At 37.4% G+C, this 23,880-nt stretch overlaps 1 protein-coding gene across 2 annotated transcripts in view; it reads left to right on the top strand.

Annotated features, from left to right (window-relative positions):
• The first annotated feature begins 4,904 nt into the window (after positions 1 to 4,904).
• Positions 4,905 to 23,880, top strand: part of LOC121429465 (histamine H2 receptor-like) — a 33,044-nt gene continuing 14,068 nt past the window's right edge. For both annotated transcript variants that reach the window (XM_041626482.1, XM_041626481.1), the window contains exon 1: positions 4,905 to 5,147. The gene's annotated coding sequence lies outside the window, so the exon portion shown is untranslated. The remainder of the gene's footprint in view (positions 5,148 to 23,880) is intronic.

Raw genomic sequence — 23,880 nt, 5'->3', positions numbered from 1 at the left:
TCAACAAAGTCATGTGATCTTTACTTACGCCTGTCCGGCATGCATTGCGCGCAGATGAATTACACTCGTGTGCCCATTGTCGATGCCTGTAAAGTTGGATGGCGCCCTCCTAAAATTATAGTTTTGCGAGCTCTTTGAATTTGAGATTTACGTTATTCATTCCATAAGTATTTAGGGGTTATGGGGTTACGAAACTATATCATAATACCTACGAGCGAGGGAGCGAAGCAGCCGAGCTGGTTAAAACAGAAATATTTATTTGAATTGAAATTGAAGGATATGATGCACATATTGTTTATGAGTTAATCCAAAGATTTCCATAGGCTTTAAATCGTGTTTTTTTAAGGGGGGGGGGGTGACCCTTGTCACGAACGCTTATAGTTTAAACATATATTTGCTAATCTTTTTTTATTTTAAAAGCAATCTTACCATTCCTAATGTTTTTCCCAAAACAATCACGAGTTCTGCTCGTTACTGCAGTCAAAATATCCAATAATAGCATCACACATATCATAGGTCAATCCTAAATAGCTGAAGAGTTCTCAAACAATCTAAAACATATTTAAGGTAGGAAGGAAAATTACCCCAGAACATCTTGATTGTTCTGTGATGCAAAATCATTTGTAGATCATGTAGATATAATGCTTTATACAATCATGTACAAAATTTAACCAGTTAATCATATAAACGACTCATAATATAATACAAGTGGTTGATTACAAGAGCAGGTGCCGTCCTTCCCGACTTGTTCCCTCAGATCGAATTATCAAAAATTAACCTAATTCCATTTTATTTTACCTTCAGGCATCCCCGACTATTCAGTTTAATTGAGTTAGATACGGAATATTGACGGAGCGGATGATATGTTGTCTACAACATGTAGATCCCCTTCACCTGCATTGAATAAAGGCGTACGGTTGACTGAGCAACTGAAGATTTGACGAGAAAAAAGAATTAGGTGAAAATATGAAAGTGAGAACTTGAAGAAAAATTATTGAGCAACATATAATAACCCCCCCCCCACAAAAAAAAATCTGTGATTGTGATTAACAACCCGACTTGTTTAATTTTGTTCTTCTCACAAATCTAATCGATATTAAATACTATATATTAGATAACCCTGTTCTATTTATGCCCCAACTGGATTTATTTTCTCTTAATGGCATAAATAGGGGATTTCTCCAACATCCCCCCCCCCACAAAAAAAGGGCCGGTCAAACACGGAAAAAAAAGAAAGAAAAAAACCTATATGAAGTACGACAAAATGGAATAGTATGTCAAACTCAATAGTTTTAAAAAATGCTTCTTACGTTTGGTTCGCTCGTTCGGTCAACAGCAACTTTTAAGGTAGCTTGTCACATATAGGCCATATTCCCGGGGGGGGGGGCACTTACATTGGCGAGTGGATACCATGCGCGACCAAAAAAACACGTAAAAAGGATGTCTTTTTCACGATAGGGCACGTTACGTACGTAACGTGATAAGGGTGTCTAAAACACGAAAATAATGAAAAAAGGGTATCTATTTCGCTAGGAAAATTACGTGTTTAGGGTCGAATTTGCGGGGATGATAAAACAAAATTAAAATGTTTTAAAAAGGATGTCCTTTTTGCCCCAAAACTTCGTGTTTAGAGGTGGGGGTGGGGTGGGGTCGTATACTAAACCAAATAAGGTTAAGCCGACGACCGAAGGACCCGTAACAATAAAACATTCCTGTACTTGTTTAGGGGTTCATTTCGGGGAATATTTGCCAAGAGTATCGTTTTGTTTCCAATACTTGTTAAGGGTAGGGTTTCACACGCCAATACTTGTTAAGGGGTGCATTTTCAGAATATGGAAATTACGTGTTTAGGGTGCTTTTCGAGACCCCATGGTCGCGCATGGTATCCACTCGTGAATGGAAGTGCCCCCCCCCCGGGGCCATATTGTGGCACCAGTAATTTGGAGGCCATTGGATGTAATGATATTCAGTCATGTTTTTATTTTTATTGTCAGGATTTACGGAAGTTTTAGGTATTGTTGAATGTGTCGAAACTCAGAAGCAAGAGTTAAATCATCTCTTTAAGATTCGGAAAGACAAATGAATGTGATTCGTTTCATGGATGGAAGCGTTCGTTCGACATCTAATATCCCAGAGGTATCGGAGGAACACGACATGGAAATTAGTTGACGGGACTGAAGGCGAGATGGGCAGACACTTGAAAGCGCTTGTCGTTCCTTTTGAGTGATGATAGATCTGTACGGAGAGATCGATCGAAATGATTAATGGGGAAACATTCGGGGGAACGATCGGGAGAGGAGAATGCATTTCGGAGGGCTCAAGCCCAAGTTTTTATTTCATCGCAATGCGCTTTCTCCCGTGATAGCAATTTGATTAATAATTGGCGGGAGCTGGGATTATCAAAAGTCGTCTGACAGACGGATGCTCCGGTGGAGGCTGGCCTTGATGTTGGAAGAAAAGAAGTAAATGCACGAGACAATTTAAGAGAGGATAAAGTAATTTGGTGCAGTCACACCAATGGATCCGATTCTACCGATCAAAGCTATTCGTATTGTTTCGAATATTAACAGTGTCGCCGGTCTGTTAGTTCCTTCCATGTGACAGAACATTACTGGGCGTGATGTGCGAAAAGTGGGGACAAAAAAGGGTGGAGTTAAGGAGGAGAAACGAGGAGAACGAAGGATGTAGGTTTCACGGGCCTAATTACAACTGGCAGGCAAAAGATATTCATTCGAGCCAACCCATTCTCAATTTTTAAATTTGATATTGCTGCGTTGACAAAAATGAATGAATATGACTGACGATCTAACACTGATTCTAGGGAGGGTACCTACTGAACTTTTCTTTTCCCACATTGGAAAGATATATCACTACTATGGAACTATTCCTTTTTTACTGGCGGAAGAATTAGGGCCATTTTACTCTCTGAAGTGACGAATTTGATCCCGTCAGGTGTAGTCTTCATAAATGCCGATTAATCTTTTATATCTTATGAGCCGGTCGAGATACCCTTTTCTGGTCATATATGGAATGTCAGACCTGTATCCTATCCACTGGTAGTTAACATTCAACCCTCGAATTTCCTCCTTATTTTTTATGAATTTGTTTAAAGTGCCACTTTAACACACAATATAGGAAATGAATCAGGCCTGTGAAACCTGTGGGAAAGAAAGTGGGAAGTAGACATGGTAGAGAAAGAGAGTAATATATCCAGGAAGGGTACGTCAATGGAAAGATCATACGCTGTAAAAACTGTGGTGTTAAAACTGACACCAATCGGTGTTAATAGAGGACCACACCCTGATGTGTTAAAATCACACCCTAGAGATTGAACATAACACCAAAGAGTGTAAATGTAACAACCAAATGTGTTGTAATAACACCTATAGGTGTAAAGCTAACACCACCAATTTAACACCGGTGTAAAATATCTGGTGCGGTCCTCTATGTACACCGGTTAACACCACAGGTTTTGCTGTGTAATAAAAACAGAATATTTTTAGAATGCAGAACGAATTGCAGCATTAGCATCAAGAGCTAAAAATGATACTCTATTTTGGGGAAGTAAATCCATTTAACATGCATTTTGAAGGGCTCGGGTGTGGTTTCGGTTCTAGACTTTTGTCAACACTTGAATGCAACAGTCTTAATTTGCCTATATATCCTAAAGGACTTGTAACACTAATCCATCGATAAAACAACGTATACGGCAAAATCTGTCTTTGCCACAATGAGTCGAATTAGCTGATATTCATTCAAAAGAGGTCAAGTGCAATAAAAAAAACTGCACAATTTTATCATAACAGGTACTCTTATAAGTGATACTTAGCCATTTTTTTTTAGATATATGGAATAAAAGAAAATGAGTAAAAGGCGGCTTTCAATAAAAAGTAAAATCTGCGTCATTGCAAGACACTGTAATATGTGACGTCAGAGTGTGGAAGCAACCTTGACCTGGGACGTCGTAAGGTTCGGTCTTTATCTGGAGCAAACATACTTGTTACAAAGGTCAAAAATACAGTCGGTGATCGCGTACACAGTCCAGACATATAACAGGTAGCTAGACACCATCGCTTTCGATCTACACAAACAATAATCATTCAGCAATAACGACCACTGGCGAACATTATGAGGAGAGGGGGAGGGGGCGGTGCTTGGAACCCAGAGTCACCGGAACCCCCCCCCCCCCTCCCCCGCCCATGGGTGGCGGGGCAGAGGGTTATCTTTTGTATTTGGGGGAGGGTACAACAATAGATGACCCCACATGAATAAAGAATAATCCTCGGCTCTGCCACCAATGCCCCCCCCCGAAGAAAAAAATATCCGTGACCTGATACATGGGGGGGGGGTAATTTTCGGATAGATGAAAAGACATGCTCACTGATGGTACTGGCTTTGAGGCCGACGATATCCACATTGCATTAACAGTTATTGTACGCATTTTACTTACGGTGGGGGGGGGGTAGACTTGTACTTTGAGGAATAGGCGGGGGCAGTTATCCTTTGACCCCCCCCCCCTCCTGTAGATCTGATACTTTTCTGCTTGCGAAACCCTATTCAGCAGGAAAAGGGGTTTTGATACCCACTTCCTTTATAGGGAGATCGACCAGTGTGGTAGAAATCAAATCATTTCTCAAAGCGGAGAAAACATTCGATCAATGGAAAAGTAGGGCATGTTGTGAAATCCAGAACTAAAGAAAGGACTTTCAGTGACAATTTCGGACTGCAAGTAGGGCATGTTGTGAAATCCAGAACTAAAGAAAGGACTTTCATTGACAAATTCGGACTGCACATAATACAATTACGTAATACTCACGTGTAGGGGCTATTGTGTTTCACTGATAAACACACCTTTCCGCACGCACATACCGTGCGCAAAATTCCCGCACATATTTCTCCGAGCAACAAAAAGGGGTTGCAAACAACTTCTGTGGAGAATTCCACTGCACTCCGCACGGATCGCAGACGGCAAAGGAAAGCATTTGCATGCATTTTAAATACGTTGGTGCTACTGCAGTTAACAAAAACTGATAGGCCAGGGGAATCGAAAATGCTAAATGTTATATGGACCCTAATTTGTGCTGGAAATCAAAAAGATTATGGTATAGTTTTACCTCGCGACAACTACCAAATGTATTTCAGCATAGGTAAGTTTGCAAAGCAAAGTAATGTTTTTTTAATTGATCACGAGTTGACCTCGGATGTATTATTGATATGGGGGAGTTCAGCTGCTCTCCTTTTTTCACAATAGATTTATACAAACATCGGGTGATGTACATGTATTAACGTACAATTCAGGAAATATGTGTACAATGAATTAATGGTTAATGCTAACGACTTATTGCTTATAATGTTAGCGTAAAGGCACCGGTGGGGAAAGGGATTTAAACTCCTTTGCATTTTGAAGCTAACCCCAAAATTGCATGCCTTCAATGTATAGTGCTTTTTTTTTCTTGTCAAATTTCTCGGTACCAAAGGACCTTATTTTTTTTGTCGTTTGTAGTGAAGCCCTTTTTGGGGGAGCTTAATTGTCAAATCGACTGGAATAAACTCCCCGCAGACATAGTTAACTCTGAAAACTTAGTTTCCCGGACGATATATATATATATATATATATATATATATATATATATATATATATATATATATATATATATATAAATATCTTAAAGTTTCACGTATTGGCTTCTCTAATAGTAACAAAATATGCTGAAGATAAATGGTAATGCTTTCAAAGCCAATATAGTTATATATATATATAGTTTTATATATATATAGTTTTATATATATATATAAATATATATATATATACAAAGATTTACTTTAGAGGAAATTAGTAAGTATCATCAATTACTTTACGAAATATTATATATATTATAAATATTATAAATATATTATAAATATATATATTATAAATATTATAAATATTATTATATATATAGTTTTATATATATATATATATAGTTTTATATATATGAATATATATATATATACAAATATTTACTATAGAGGAAATTAGAACGTATCATCAATTACTTTACGAAATATTTTTATATATATTTGTCGTTAAGTTTTGGATTTTTCTCGTAAAGTAATTGATGATACTTATTTTATCTACAGTGACGGGTCGTGTGGTCCAGTGGTTAGAGCATTGGACTCATAATCGCAAGGTTGTGAGTTCGAATCCCAACTCTGCCATTGTCTCCACTTTGATAAAAAGGCCCAAGAGTGATATCTGTCGTCTATTACGTCAGCCACTATGACTGATTAACCTAGACGTAAAATGTTTCCAAAGGTAATTGGTTATTTACCAGCAAAAAATGCTGTCCTGCCGAGTTCCTACGGGAGTTAAATCTTTGTATTTCTATTTTATATTCTATGATTCTTCGCGGATAATGTTTTTTTAAGCGAAAGCCATGTCGCAATCGCTTGTTTAATTTTTTCCCCCTGAAGCCGACCTGATTCATTGTCTTTATCGTTGTTCTTTCTCTTCTCTAGTTTGACAACGAAATTGAAGAGCCATATTCATTGCTCATAAATATTTAATGGCCTATTTCATTTGATCTCGCGGCGAGTGACTTTATTTCCTTCGGTCAAGTCCATTCGGGGTGTATGACTTGACGAGGTTAAATGTAGGATTCCCGATAAGTTTTGTCCAGTCATTTGAACAAGAAAAAAGAAAGTAGGGCGGAAAGTCATCTCGCAAGTTCAGCCGACCATTTACAAACAAACGCATGCTGGTACAACATCTAATTCCCAAACACAATGCCATAGCCAATTATTTTTGACTTTCAAAGCTATAATTACGAGAATAACCTCCCACAACGGTCAATTAAATCTACTTCGATTTGAATTCTCTTGATTGAACATAAATAGGTGTGCAACCTACATTCTCTCGCCGAGGTTAAGTGATGTGTGGAAACACCTGGTGTTCTATGACATTTCGACTGAACATTAAACTATTTTAGAAATTGAGTCCTTCAGAGCATTCATGAAAGGACTTGTCAGACGTTTTATCCAACAAGTCCTGTTTTATCGGACAGTCACCTTCGTAAAACTGCTTCTAACCCAATCTGAATCAAGGAAAGTTGTCAGATCTGAAAACTTGTCGGATGAAAATTTTGATGTAACACTTTCCTGGTATAAATATAAGACCATGCCATATTCGAGGTCGTGTGGACGGTTTATTTCCAATGGTCTAATGCCAATTCGTCCAATTATCAACTCGTCTGTTATTATTTGGTCTAACATCAAATCGTCTACTATTCACTTGATCTAAATGCCATATTGCCCAGTTGCCATTTCGTCTAATAACCAGTTGGTCCACTGAAAGCCATGTAGTTGGTAAATCATTATTGGACAAAGTGTTAATTAGGCGAAATGAATGAAAAGAAAATGGGTATTAGACCAACTGGTTATGAGACGAAATGGTCATAGACGAACTGGTGATTCGACGAATGGATTATTGGACCAAATGGTCGTTAGACGAACTGTTTATGGACGGAATGGCATTAGGCTAAATGAAGGTAGGCCATGTGATGAGTGGACCGTACGAGTAGGCAATACTAATGATACATCGACAGTTTATCGTATGGACTCTTCACCTAACATGCCTAATTTGCGTCTGAAGTTTTAGCGATTATTTATTAATAACGTCGCAAACGGGCATAAAGTTCGTTACGTTTATAAGGTTCCCTACGTTCACATCACTCATTTCAACATTTCAAAAACATACATTAATTCTCTTAATATACAGGCACACTGTAGTGTATAACCTTTCACACACAAAACGCCCACGTACACACCCATACGCAACGTGCGTCTACTCACACACACACACCCACACACACGGGCATTTTCTCATACCTAGCATTGCACAAACGACTCGAAACGGTTATGGCAGTGCAAAGTGCCCCTATGTATTTTTTCAAGTCAATGAAAATAATGATCCTTTTTCTTTTCATGAGAATATCCGAATATTCGTCCGTTTTAATAATTCGTTCTTTTTTTCAACAGTCATGACAGTGCTCTTTCTCTTCTACCAATTCATTTCCCTCTTTGAAATATTTTCCCTTCAAAAAACACCCTGGCTTGAAGTTTTGCCGTACGATTTTGTCCATGATTGTAGTACTTATCCTCATGCCGTTCAATGATGCCCAGTTAACCTATATGCGTACTACCTCACTGTTACATCTTTTTATTGATGGTCTATGCTATAGAATATTTTTTCTTTTTTTTAGGAGGGGTGCGTTTCAGTGTCAAACACCTCAATTATAACGTATTAAAAGTATTTCTTTCGATGTTTTTGTTGGATTCAGAGTTTTTCGGTTGATAGAAAGGCATTCATGTACATATTTGATCTCTCCTTTGATTTTTTTTTAAATTGCATGTTTACAACGTTAGCATATATGCCTTTAAGACATTTCAAAGTGTATGCAGCGGTCCTTTTGTTTCTAAAGTTTTGTTATACCAGATTTTAATGTGGGTCTACCTATAACATGTATAACGTTTTGTGAAACATGCTCTCTCCTATCTCTGAAATAGAATACAGTTATGCCCGTGATGACCCTACTTAATTTTTTTGTAAGTGCTTAATAATATTTGCATTATTTCAAACACAATATGCCTTTATCACCGTATCATTTACCTGGGACATTACTCTGTTAGCTTTGCTTTCCAGGTGCCTACGTGTTCAAAGGTTAGGGTCGTTTTCCTTGTCATTCGATTCGAATGTCCAGAACTCATTTCAATCTAAATAACACAACGTAGACAATGAACTCATTATACTAACGCAGACCAAAGAAAGATAACTCTAAAGTTTAAACTTATCTGAGGGATGTTTAAATTTTAAAATTGGCAATAAATCTAATGAACCTGTCACAATTATTCGTTAATCACCTCAGCACACATGATCCAAAAACAAAGTTACGAGAGAGCGAAACACTTTTTAAGCATGAAAATCTGATTTTGTAATAGATTCTGACATTGTTTAAAAATGATATCATTGTCACGTTTTTCCCGTTTTGCTTTCTTTGTTCTATTTTTCTTAGTCGTAGAAGGGGGGGGGGTCCAGTGCCCCAACCCCATTTGTATACGCCACCGAATCACATATCTGGACCATGGTCCGTTGTAGAACGATGCAGACCTTTGGACATTTGTCGTTTGACCATAATGCATTCGAACTTTTGGTTCGAAATTGTTTAGTTTTAAGGTAGCAGCCCTTCACGAGCTTAAATATGTTTTTTTCCTTTAAATCAGGCCTATCAATTCCCCATGCATTCAGATGCAGGAGGGGGGGGGGGCGAAAACTGATATTTTTTAATCAATTTTCATGTTGATACTCTCATGCCACGTGAGTACACATTTTTTCTCTCCACATGAATTAGCGAAGCAATAATGTTCACGACTATATGACTATAACATGATGATGGTTACGTCATATTTCTCCTTGATATGATTTTCCATTTCAACTTATGATATACAGTGCGCCTGCATATTGTTTCCAGCTGCTTTTTATCGGATTTACAGCTTGTAAAGAGGAATAACACTTTTCCTTGATATAGCACGACACCAAGTGTGTGTGTATATGTTACGGGTGTGAATGCAATAATGAGTGATATATATATATATTTTTTTTTTGTGGGGGGGGGGGCTCAGATTTGGAAAGGTTAGGAGCGTGTGGCCTTAAAATCTGCCTAAGAATTCGATGGCCCTTTGCAAATGGGGGTGCTTGGGAAATATAATTTAACGTGGAATGGAGGTCTTCGAGAACTTACGCATGAATTGAGGGATTTAGAAGGGGGCGGGTTGGTCAATATGGTTAATGAAAAAGGGTAAAAATTATACCCTTCGGATCTTCAAGGCATAAAAAGGGATCGGAAGGGCCACACGTACCCCGAACTTCTATTGTACGTAAGTGCCCCCCCCCCCCTTGGGCTCAAACCTTCCTGAGGAACACGTCTTACTGATGGACAACGCATAGAAAGTGTTAAGCTTATAGATGAAAATGGGTCAATACCAAAGTAGCTTTGAAACGTAATGGACTAAATGGTTTAAATAAAGAAGACAATTAATCTTGTTTTGACTTTGGATATAAAGAACTTAACGAAAGTGACATATAAATCATAAAAAGAGTGCATTGACTTTCAATGACAGACTATGGGGCATTGATTGATCCGACGGTATGATCTTTAATATCGATCGATTGGTCACACAATCGCGCGCGGGATCGTATTGATTTTAGGCGCGAATGGCGATGCCACTATCTCGCCTGAAGATTGCGTGGAAATCGTAGATGTGTTTTATTGATTGGCCTGATTTCAGCCTTGGCGGCGCAAATTCCTTGTGCACACGCTGATATACTGTAATTTACCGGTAACGTTTACGTGATACATATAATTAAGCATTATGGTCACGTCCTTGCTTGGAATTATGGAGAGAGATTTTGCGACACAGCCTGTGTAATGACACTTCATTACCATAATTGCGTCGTAAGCTATCGCTTTTCTTATGGAATAATGCCACTAAATGCTAAGCAATTAAATGTATATAACAGGGATGTTACAAATACTGTAATTTGCCATCAATTGCAAATTACAGTTTTAATTTCACAAATGATTAACTAAAAAGGAAATTTGTTTATATTTTGTTGATACCAGAAACGGACCAGCTGTCAATAATTTCATTGCAAATTTGAATTGAGTTTCATGACTTGATTTGGGGACCTGAAAATTGCAGGCAATTGATTGCAACAAGGTAATTTGATTATTGAGTGATCATGAACGACAGTGCCCTGAGAAAGGAATGGCGAGACAGAGCACCAAAACATTGTATCCTTTCAGAAACCTATTTTGATAATACATTGTTTGGAACCGACCTGATCACCCATAATACACTCGTTCAGGCCTCAAGACACCAAAGTTGTGTACAATTATGAAACTACAAATCTAGTAACGATGGCAGAAAACTATTTAGGCCCACTCGACGATTATTCCGATTTCTAGTCGCAGCTCTTTAATTGAATTAATTATTAATATAATGATCATAACGGTAATCAAATGTTTTAACACTAACCTACCAACTACATGATTTACCTTATGTCGCATATAGTCAAATCTTTATATAGCTATTTCAAAGAATTGCTCACGTCCGGGAATGAATATTCTTTTATTTCGATACATTCTCTTGAAAATGTCATAAAATATTACAATGACACATTCTTTGATTTCATAGCAATTTTACTAATACAATGTAAAAAGAATCAACTATTGTCTGGGATAGGCTTTAAGACAATACATGCAGCATTGGACAAATTGTTTTATTAGTTTGTTCTTGTGATTGACCTTATCATCAGGTCGGTGGATCGATAATATCGACGAGTGGTATCGGAAATATAGTTTGTCATCCGTGCAATGCACCTGGCGCCTTTTTACAAAGTAGCAGGAAACACACTGGCTTTTCCGTGGCTTGTTAGTGACTATGTGAATACTTTGTTCGATGATCGACCGAACTATTATCAACGCAAACTAGATCATGATGAATATGATTTTTGATATATCAAATGAGCATGCATAAGGGTGGCCAAAGGTTTGTCTGAGAACGGCAAAACGTAACGTATGTAGGCCCAGACCACTAGATTCCAAGTGTTGTAGTTTGAGGTGTCAATAAAAGAAATGCCCGTAAATTTGAATTTCCTATTTATAGCTCAGTCGGTAGAGCTTGGACTTCGGATTCCGGTGACCCGGGTTCGATTTCCATTTGGTGTGCTAGTGCCCTTTGGTATGGCATCTATCCTCATTAGGTCCCTCGGATAAGAATTTAAACCGTCGGTCATGTGGTTGCTTGCTTACAAGGCCGCCATCAATTCAAGTGAGGCCGCCATCAATTCAAGCCTAACCGCTCACGATGGCGGTCTCCTGCGTTCATTTTTTACATTATATGTATATGTTTACATTTATAAAAGATTAATTTATACTCACACCCTTATTTGTATTTATTATGTAATATGACCACATTGTTTATATTATGAATTATTTTGTATTTTGTAATTATAAATAATTTTGTATTGTGTTTTTGAACGCAGAAATAAATGCAAACAAACAAACAAGGATTCATGCTTTCTTAGCAATCAGGTAAAAAAATAAACACAATTTCACAGAATTCCACAAAGTTCCTCATGGAAGAAACTAGTGTTTTACACACTTAAAATGTTAGGCAACATACTATCCACCACGTCCACTATGTTAGGTGAGGTATAATAATGTTCTTGGGAATTGTTTTCCAATTGAGCAAATCCATTACCCAATTAGATTTTATTACCCAATTTTGACAGATGTTAAGCATTAGTTGTGTGGACAGTATGTTGCCCAGGGTTGGTTAAAAGTTTGCCATTTTTTGCCCGACTATTTCAAGAGTGTACCACGTTGTTACAAAAGAGGACTATAGGATGGGGGAGGGGTGAGGAGAGACAGGTAGACGGATGGAAGAGGAAATGAAATGGAAAAGGTGGCCCCATGCGCATGTGGAATTTGGCCTTCTAGTTTCTTCAGTTTTACAATTAAAAGCTTTATATTATTTCCCCAAAGAGAGTATGCCAGACACAATTGGGACAGTGCAGTGAATATATTGCTTAATGATCCTATGCTGACTTATATGACTTACCACGTTCATGCAGGTGTTATGGCCAGGTGTGTATCATTTTAACCTCATGTTGTTTAAAGGAATGATTATTTGCACCCAGATAACGACACAAGTGTGAAATTGCTCTACGTGCCTTTATTTCTCGTCTTCAAGTGGCGAACTCCGAGGCAATTATTGAGATAAGACATTTTGATTTTGGACCAGCAAACAATAAATGGGGTCGTGTGTAATTGATAATTGTGATAACCGTCGAGTTTTGTATGCGCTTCCCCTTCTAGGTCTTATTTGTGTAGTAATAATTCGAAATTATTCACGTACGGCAAATGATACAATAAATAAAATAATACAAATAAAACAGATGACATCTTTTATATTTTGTATTATAGATATTTTTGTTTGCATGTTCAAACTTTTTTTCATTATTTTGTTTATCGAATTAATGCATGCGACTTTTTATCACGAAATGTTTCATTAAAAAGCTTATTATTCGATTTGTTGTATTTAGTTCATCTGATCAAATAATAAAATCTAATTTGGATGACCATGATAACATTCGTATTTGAACAGAGCATAGCAAACTTTTTGCATTCACCTTTTAAGAGAGTTATTCCGTTTAAATAATCAAAATCTTTTGTTATAAAAACGCATATTTACATTTGTTTTTTGAAATATGATTATCATGAAGTAAAGCGGTACATCCTTTTAATGAAGCACAAGCCCAGTGGATGCTGCTATTACTGAACCCTAACAAAACGTTATTATTCACAATCATTCTGTGAATGCATTTTTCGTTGAAATCATTTTATTGAGGGGAACTAACCAAAATAAAAGAAAATCTGATTAAATGTCTAGTGACGGGTAGTTATCAGCCTAAAGGCCGAACAAATATTAACAAGAATTTGTAAAGGTTTCTATATGCGGCGTATGAACTGGGTGAAAAAGGTAAATTGACCAATTCGTCTGGAGGTATTCAAAACTTTGTTTGATTTGTTCTTTGTGATAAGTAAAGAATCTGAGCAAAGGCTGTAGCCAGGAATCTAGCGTTTAAAGGATCACCGATGAGAACAACGTCAAATACACCAAGATGATATTATTCTTCATGAAAATGGACTTTGGTAAATCAAATAACAAGAATTAAAAAAATCATTTAAAAAGCCCAATCCATCTAGACCAAGTCGATTTACAACAAATATTATTTTCGAGAATATGTATCGAGTTCATGTTTCTTGTAAACGCCGATGACAGATTTTGTCTTAACATGGACAACAATTATCACGCAAACAATATGGTTCGTTAATAACAAACACCAATATAAGACAACATAGGGAATAACACGTGATCCCATGAAAGACAACCGAGTCCAATTATGACCAAAGTCCTCCAGATAAGGATCATTGTCAGCTCAAACATGTCTGGATGACTGGACTTCATATTGGTATCGTTCATGTGAAGAATCTACATTTTAACTCATTGTGTTCTGAATTCTGTCATTCATATAGGTTTATGCATATCGGGACAATCAAGTTATAGAAGAGAATGGGTTAAGTTTAGCATGGTTATGTGAATGCTTCATGTAGTCCCCAGTGACAGATAAAACCAATTTCCAAGGCACAACTGACTTTATTGTGACATCAGAAAGGACCAACACAATGTCATCAGCCATTGCTCAGCGAAATACTCCGCAATTAAATACTCAACCATGAGGATAGATCATCCCTTTAGGAATTAATGTTTGTGATGAGGGCGTCACTTTTTTTTACACTTTTCTCTCAGTTGTAAAGGTAATCTTTTCTGTCATTTGCAAAGATAATCACTTTCCTACAACCTTAAATGAATTGAACCACTTGTATATTCGTGATTTAAGGCTTCCTTCAATGTTAATTCAGAAATATTTGTTCCACTTTACATCACGTCAACTTTGTTTATCCCCGTGTTGAAAGGCAGTATTCTTGGACGCAAACAGACATGGCTTCTGAAACATTGGACCTTCATATCTTAACCTTGTTTTTTTAAACGGCCTTTTTTATTATGTGCATGTAAATTATGGCTTCTCATTTGAACAATGAACGGATTCCAGAAAGAAGCATCAATCCATTCATAAATATAATTATAGGTGGCCAAAATAATACCCTTCAATTGCATGCAAGCATGGTTTAAAAAGGAGCATTTGGCATTCCAAATTCCTTAAACATTTGGTAATTTTCCCTCTAAATTAGCGTGGATTTAGTATAAATCAAGATCGACTGTGGTTAAGGACCGATCGAATTCTGGATTTGATTGGAATCCTAAAGATTTACTTTTGAAATACATGTATCAAAAGGCTTGCATTGAAATCATTCGAGTATGAAAATAAGACATTTGAAAATGTATGTCGGTTTGGGAGCTGGTGATGTTTTTTTTGCAGACGCGTACCAATCATATATGATTATTACGTCTGGATCAACAGTAAACGTCATCATCCATTTCTGACAGGGGCAAAATAGAAATGAGGGAGAAGAAACTTTCCAAAAAAATTCAAGAGGACGAAGAAAGCCCAAATGCAAAACAAAAGACACGACCGTTTCAACAACAGCAACAACAGAAATCTAATTTGGTGATAGATTTTGACATACTGTATATTTCACGCTTCCCCCTTTTCTCCTTGTTTTCCTTGGTCGTGATTTTTTTTCTGGGTGGGGGTGGCCCCAAGCACCCTCCTCCATCAGTGTCACCATCTGACAGACGTAAACGAGCAACTGCTTGTCGTGCCGTAGTTGGGTTCCGAACCCAGGACTTTCACGTGTAATGTCGGTGCTGTAGTCCACTCGGTTATAGCGCCTTAAAGAGAAATGCCAGTAGTTGCAGTAAACACTGATTTCATGAGAAAGTCTGTAAAACCAGGCTTAATTGTCAGTATATCATCGAGGATCTAGATCTGGTACAGTTACATAAACTGAACTTTGTGAAATCTTGAAATCTACGCTGAAAAATGTTCACACTGAAGATCACCAACACAGATGGGAACACGTGGGACAGTGTATCATTATCATGATTATTGTTGGAATAAAGACCCGACGGAAGTGACCGAATCCGCGCTTATTTTGCTTATTTCTCAGCAATTACACAATTTCTTCCAGAATCCTTCGGCACATATTTTTTATTCATACAACCAGACACTTGGGTGGTCATTATATTAGATTCGGTAAAAAGTCATTTTGAGATCGTTACCAATACTCGAATTTATCTTTAAATTCGATGAATTCTTGGTTCCATGACGTATGCTCCGGTGACAATTGCTCCGCTGCAAATTCCACACATGACCAACTTCAACTCTGGATTTATCATTATACCCTAGACTAAACCTAACATAAACCCTTTTGCAACCATAACCCTATAAAGAAAGTCCGGAGCAATGATCGCCGGAGCAAATGTCGTGTCGCCGAATCCTTAGATGTTCGTGAGGGTGTGCGCTAATATAGACATGATAATAATAATATAGGATAATATAGGATATTTATATTGCGCACATATCCACCTTGTTAGGTGCTCAAGGCGCTCCTATATTACCCGGCTAAGCTCGGCGTTCATAGCGCAAACAGCTTCTTAAGGAATTACTTCCTACCGGTACCCATTTACCTCACCTGGGTCGAGTGCAGCACATCGTGGATCAGTTTCTTGCCGAAGGAAATTACGCCATGGCTGGGATTCGAACCCACGACCCTCTGTTTCAAAGTCCGAAGACTAATCCACTGGGCCACAACGCTCCACTTAGCACTTTGATAGGGGATTCACTACTCTATTGTAATGAAAGTCATCATTCGCATGAGCTCAGAAAAAAAAATCAGCCCATTGTCGTGATTGCTACCTGTATAATCTTATCTCTTCACATGTTTGGCCTCATCCCGTCTTTGTGGATTTTTGACGCTTTCACACCTTTCCAATCGGATGCAATAAGATAAAATTATTACCTGTAGAAACATTTACGTCTAGGTCATAATGGCTGACCTTATAGACGACAGATATTACTATCGGACCCTTTTTTATTAAATCAAAGTGGAGACAATGGCAGAGTGGGGATTCGAAGTCACAACCTTACGATTATGAGTCCAATGCTCTGACCACGACCCGTGTTTTTCTATTAAAAGAACGGCATGATACTTGACAAATATATTGACAAGAACCACACATCCTCAGCCTGAAATTTAAAAACAGGATCATTGGTAGTTTAGCACTTTGATATAGTCGAGTGAATTTGTAATTATTATTTTCTATCCGAACACGTAAAACAATATTTTTTTAAATTTAATTGTGAAATGTTTGGGCATGTTTAAATGGAAGAAATTAAGGTGATTCTTAAAATACGAGCAAAAAATAAGAAATGTCTGTTTTTTATAGCATGGACTGGGTAGAAGAGAAAGGCAACCAATAAAAAAAATCAGATTATTTACAATTATAATTATTTCAGATATTTTATAGTGTACTAATTAATAATGTCAGTATTAATCTTGAGTGGTTTGAGATATCTCCTTTCCATTCTTAGTCTATCCTAAGGAATATAATCCCGTTTTGTTGTCTCTTCACCTTGTAGCAGGATTGTAATGACGGTGTTTACCGATTGAATAATCAGTCGGATAAACGGGAAGGTCGCTTCGCTCACTCATGGGAAACGTTAGCTTAAATTGATCGAAACTCAATTCGTTATTGATTGGTTTGAAATCCCCAGTGCATTATTCACGGCTTTGATAAAATGTTTTCAAGGATCCAGTGAGACTTCATACATCGTAGGTGCTTCAGCAAGTGAAATTAGTTCATTTGATTGCCAGTTAAAATATTGTTATTGAAGGCCTTTGATGAGACCATAATGATCCGGTGTTCAATCATAACAAGATTCCACGATGTTTGTAACATCAAGGAGCTTCCAACACTTGGTAACATCCACTATTCTAATATTCTCGGGGTTAAAGCGGAAGTGCATCCTGACAAAGTTAATTGTAAAAAGAGCAGAAACATAATAACTATGGGTGAAAGTTTGAACAAATCCTTCACATTTGTTTAAGTTATAAAAATCGTATTTTCTTATTTATGACGTCGCATGGGAGCAGCTTTCCATATATCGCGAATTAAAATAATCAAGGAAATGTCACTATCTAACCCCCCCAAAAAAGAAAGAAAATTGGTGATATTGTACCTTTAGGATATCAATAGAAAAATTATTTCACACCCTCCCGAAGGAAGAATATTTGTGGAAATCATGAACCATTAAAACATTTAAATTAATGCATTCATGGGGGAAGGTGATCGTACATTACGTCACAAATGAAAAAAAGCTTCACATTTTAATTTGATAACTTTCTAATTTTTTATCGGATTTTCCTTAAAACTTTCATAATTATTTTTTTTAATTGTATTTTTTTACAACAAACTACTACCCGCCTTGGTGATTTTTCCCTTTAAGAGAGCACATTCGAATTTAATTTTCTTGCAGGGTATTAACTGAAAGTTTGGTTCAACAATGTGACAGTGAAATTTAATTAATTCTGATTCTCAGGACAACCTTAAAACCGCCAGACCAGATGATTTCCCATGGGACATTGCGAACCGGAAATAATGCGTGACATACCCAGATTCATCTTATAAAATAGAGTTTGGCCAATCTAGTTCGAGTATATGAGTATTGGATCCTGCCAAGGGATGTTTGTTGATACCGAACTAAATTGTGACATATGGGGAAAGATACGAATTTTTTTTTATGAACACCCCCCCCCCCCCAAAAAAAAATGATTCCTGTTCTATGCATTTCGATTACGACATTGTGATTAAAGAACACACGATACTTAAACGGAATACTGTTATTGTTGGCCTTTCCCTTCTTGCCCTAGAAACGGGAAATGTATGTAAAGTTGATCACACCTATTGGAACACCGGGGGGGGGGGGGGCACTCGAACAAAAAAGTGGTAGAGGCGTCCCGCGGGCTAGACGAAAAACTGGGGCCTTGGAGGGCGGGTTTATTGTAAAAAGGAGAAATAATTTAACATGTTTAACTCTTCGAGTTGTCTCTCAAAACTCTTTTATCAGCAGATGGGTAGTAATTAGCTTAATAGGATGGGCCTGCGCCTAAATGTTTGTTAACATAAATATGGCGCAATATGAATGCTGTGGATCATCATCATAAACATTTCTTTATTACCACAAAAATTTAAAAAAAATGTCGGTTCACGTTGCCATTATTAATTCAAGAAAAAAAGATTTGCATGGGTGGTCATCAGCTGACGGGGAAAATGGATCAAACTTGAAAACGTTTAATCGAGACGGCATGTGCAGTACCAACAAAAGTACATGTTTTCTTGTCTGTGGGTTTAAACTTGATAACAGTGAGTCGACAGCCTTTGGTGTGGCCGTCATCGTGGTTGGTCGTTGCTCGGTCTTGGTTAACTGATTTTGGCCCGAAAGATGCCAATGACCGCTATTCATCTATTTAAACAACACGCTACTAATTATTATTCCTTCAAAGGCTCATTTTATTTAATAGAAATGAAATTTGATAAATTATTCTTCATTTCAAGATAATATGTTTTTATTTTTTCTCGGTAGGGGGTCTACGACCCGGAATATTTTGGACTTGGCTACCCCAACACTGACAAAGTCCCCATAAAACACCGAAAGGACCAATTGGTGTTAGTCCCAATTCATGTCCAAAGTTATCATTGATTTTATATGCATTTATTTCTATTTATTACGTCGATTAACGGGTCTGGGCCCGGCCTCGGGGAAATCTCCCCGATATGACCGGAACTTAAAAGTAATGTTGACAATGCGCGGCCTGGGCCCTAGTTTCAAGTTTAGTGTAAAGATACTATAGTTGGACACACCATGTGCCTACTATAGAAGGTCCATGGGCACACCAAGTTTTAAGTCATAATAACTGATAAAACGGACTAATAACCCCATCTACGAGCATTCACATCTATCAAAGGGATTATTATACTGTTCGGGGGAGGGGTGGATGGTAGCACGTGATCTGAAGTGCTTAATGCGCGTGACGTTATGATCTCATAGCGCCCTCCCTCAGTGGATATACGAATACGCGTACACGGAGTTGTCAGAGATGCGCCAGCTGTAGATCACCAACGCATGCAAGGCAGTATGTTCAGCCTCTGAGATGGCGGCGCGATGGCGTCAATGCACAAGGTCTATTCATTTTATGAGGAATGTTCCTGTATATTTTGTTCTTAAAATCACTTTACTACTTATGATTTGTGAAGAAAAAAAATATTTGGAGGAGTAAGCTGTCGATCGAGTGATTTCAAGAACATTTTTGTTTGTTTCTTATTTTTTCTCTTTAGAATTGAATTTTTTTAAGGTCAAAGAAGTGCCTATCAACATGCAACAGTTACTTTTGCTTTCAAGTTTTTTAGATAAAGGCTTTCCTCGTCAGGACATGTTTTATCATACATTCCATTATTTTTGTTTATCAGACATCTTTGTTTCTATTCATAAACATGTTTACCTTGTTGAAATGATTTTTTTTTGTTTATTATTAAAATAACTGGACGGAAATTGAGAGAACAAACATCTCTCCTACAGTACTCCTTCAATTTCTAATATCGAGGAAGTGCATGTATGAAACCACTAGTTTTTGTTTTCATGCATATTATCCTTTTTCCTTTGTTAGTTTATGCATATCAGCGTGTGTTCTAGTGAGCGATGTTGAAACATGAAACTATTTACCTGTTGTATTCCTTGAGATAACTGGATTATTAACTATTTTTAACACGCTTAAGTGAAAACAATGGATCGCTTTTCTTGACCACTATTTGATAAATACATGTATAGACTATATATCTGAAATCTAATCTGCATGAGGCTATTTCAAGCTTTAGGTTCATTATCGAAATACCGAAATATCAGAGTTACCGTATGAAAAAAAAACATTTAAAATACTTTCCTTCTATTTGTAAAGTAAAGATGTGATAGAGGTCACCCTCTAACATTGGCCAGTTCGTATTTCAGTCATTGGGTCTCCTTCACGCTATCCAACCACCTTCCCGATACAACTTGCATCACGAAACATGCTCAAAATCATGAATGAAGTATAGCCTTGAGAATGGGTTTTTGTATTGATTCCTTCCGACAATACTTTCGATTTTAGTTGATTTCTCGCCCCACAGTCATGACCTCTGATATTTTCTGTATATATTTTCCGGGGGCCGCCCTAAAACGAAGAAGCCCCCGAATTACCTGAATAACGAGGGTCAGTGGTTCCCCCTCATTGACGATTTCAATAGAGAAAGGTAAACATGGTTACTGACTGGCCGATATACTGCCTTGGAAGATGTGTCACTTTGCCATGGCAGAAATGGCCTCATGTCACGTACGATGATGTCTACACCTAATAAGTTGAGGTCTTTTATATTTTCCTCAATGACATCACTTTCCGGAGGGGCAATACATACCAGGGGGGTGTTTCACAAAGAATTAAGTATGACTTAGAGTCCCACTTAAATGTCTAGTTGCTCGTAGTATAAAAGGCATGACAGCATTGGTCAGATCATGCCAAGAGGACGCGCACTACTGTGTATTGATCAATAAGATTGCGCGTTGCATATCATCTACGTCGAAATTTAAGTGCGACCTAAGTCATTGTAAGTCATACTTAAATCTTTGTGAAACACCCCCCAGATTTCATTGAATGATCGAGAGGAAAAGGATATCGTGGGTTAAAGTATTGTAATATGCTAATTAATCGCTCCCGACCTGTCAGATATTGCATCATTAAAAAGGAAGTTCACCCTGACAAAAAGTTTATTGTAAAAATAACAGAAAAAATAATAAAAAATATATAATATATAAATAAAAAAATAATTAAAAAGTTATTAGAATTTCGATTTGTGACGTCATATGCGAGCAGCATTCATACATAGTGAATGGTAAGAAATCAAAGAAATGTCATTTTCACAGAAAACTTGAAAATGGTTTTCACTGTACCTTTTGTATATAAACAGACAAATCATTTCACACCCGATCATGAATAGAAAATATATTAAGCCATACACCATTTGAAATTTATTTTACATAACACATGGGGCAGGGTCACAAATCCAAAACTTTGAACTCTAATCACTTTTTGTCTCACCTGCGAAGCAGAGTGAGACTATAGGCGCCGCTTTTCCGACGGCGGCGGCGTCAACATCAAATCTTAACCTGAGGTTAAGTTTTTGAAATGACATCATAACTTAGAAAGTATATGGACCTAGTTCATGAAACTTTGCCATAAGGTTAATCAAGTATTACTGAACATCCTATTAGAGTTTCATGTCACATGACCAAGGTCAAAGGTCATTTAGGGTCAATGAACTTTGGCCGAATTGGGGATATCTGTTGAATTCCCATCATAACTTTGAAAGTTTATGGATCTGATTCATGAAACTTGGACATAATAGTAATCAAGCATCACTGAATATTTTGTGCAAGTTTCAGGTCTCATGATTAAGGTCAAAGGTCATTTAGGGTCAATGAACTTTGGCAGTCGTGGAAGATATGATCGACTTGAAAAGGATACGTTTAAAATGCTTCTTTCTTTTCACTCAAATCAAAGACTTTATCAATCACAATTCACATGTCGCATGCCGCAAAAACATTCGAAGAACGACGGGGCTGGGGAGGGGATAGCACGCACTATATGACGTAATTTGACAGCTGGCGAACGGACCGAGATAGGTTCGAAAGCTTGTGTGCGTTTACATCTACCAATCGGTGGACCGGGCCGGCCCGATACCTACCCGAGACTACCTCTGGATGTGGTCTCGGGTAGGTTCGCTAAAAGGTGGCCCGAGGTAGGTTTGGGATGTTTACATCTGATTTCTTTCCGACCCGAGGTAGGCCCCGGGCCGGCCCGAGGTAGGAATCTCTCAGATGTAACAGGGGTCTTTAAGACGAAAATAATCTGCTGTATGATTCTATGTGCAATGTCAGATACACTTGTATGGTGAAGACTAAAGAGTATATTTCCTCTTCGGAATTTCCTGATGAATTCGGGTTCATTTACACGTGTACTCAACACGGTCGCATTGTATTTTCAAACCGTCTCAAAGACTGTATTTCCAGTTGGTCTAATGCCAATTCGTCTAATTGCCAACTCCTCTATTATTTGGTCTACCATAAGTTCGTCCACTATACACATAGCCTAATTGCCATTTGGTCCACTCATCATTTCGTCTAATAAATAGTTGGTCCAATAGCCGTTTAGTTCAACATTTGTTCTAATTGGACTTGGTGTTAATTGGGCAAAATCAATGAAAAGAAAATAGGTATTAGACCAAATGATTATTAGACGAAATGGTCATAGGCGAGCAACTCAGAAAGAGTTGCGTTTAAACGCAAGCCAAAAAATCAAGCGCAAGTCCCAAATGCATGCTGTTGATTGGTTTAAAATCAAGTTGCGCATGATTTTTAGTGTTGCGATTGATTGCAACTCTTTCTGCAACGGGACCCTGGTGATTGGACGAAGTAATTTTAGATGAAATGTTGATGGACGGCCGACGGAATGGCATTGGAATAAATGAAAGTAAACTATGTGATGAGTGGACGAGTTGGCAATAGAATAATTGACAGTTTGCCTCTCAATCCAAGCTGATACCGATGTGTTTTTTTTTTTTTATATTTCCTTATCTAAATTCACCAGTGTTTGGTCGCCGGAAGTACTCAATCTCCGTTTTCACAAAAGCATTTGAAAAGTGCACTAAAAATAGCCAATAACATGCACGAACGCAGAATGCCAACATAAAATTATGTGAAAAGGTGTTTTTAAAATTCCCCAAATAGATAAATAAATGAATGAATAGATGAATCAATCAATCCATTCATCCGTACGTACATACATACACATACGTGTATACCCTAACATTATTGAATAGATAATAACATGACAAATAGAAATGAAATTAAATAAATTTATAATTTAATGAAATGGTGAAAATATAAAGGTGAATAAACCAAATGAAATGGGGTTGTAATAATATCAATAATAATCGTAATGATGATAATCAAATGAAATGAATTTGAACAAATTTTACTGAATGGCTGAAGAAGGCGTCTATATCGAAAAAATGCCATCATTTTTCTCTAATAATCCAAGTAATTATAGAAATATGCCAATATTTCCTCACTACTAGAGAAAGCATGACTGATGTTGGGAAAACAGAGTACATGTAAGTGAGTGAGTGAGGCCTCAGTTTTACATTTATCTTGTCTTGTTGATCTAA

Source organism: Lytechinus variegatus, chromosome 16 (genome assembly GCF_018143015.1).
Source record: "Lytechinus variegatus isolate NC3 chromosome 16, Lvar_3.0, whole genome shotgun sequence".
Classification (NCBI taxonomy): domain Eukaryota; kingdom Metazoa; phylum Echinodermata; class Echinoidea; order Temnopleuroida; family Toxopneustidae; genus Lytechinus; species Lytechinus variegatus.
This window is presented reverse-complemented; position numbering and strand designations above follow the sequence as displayed.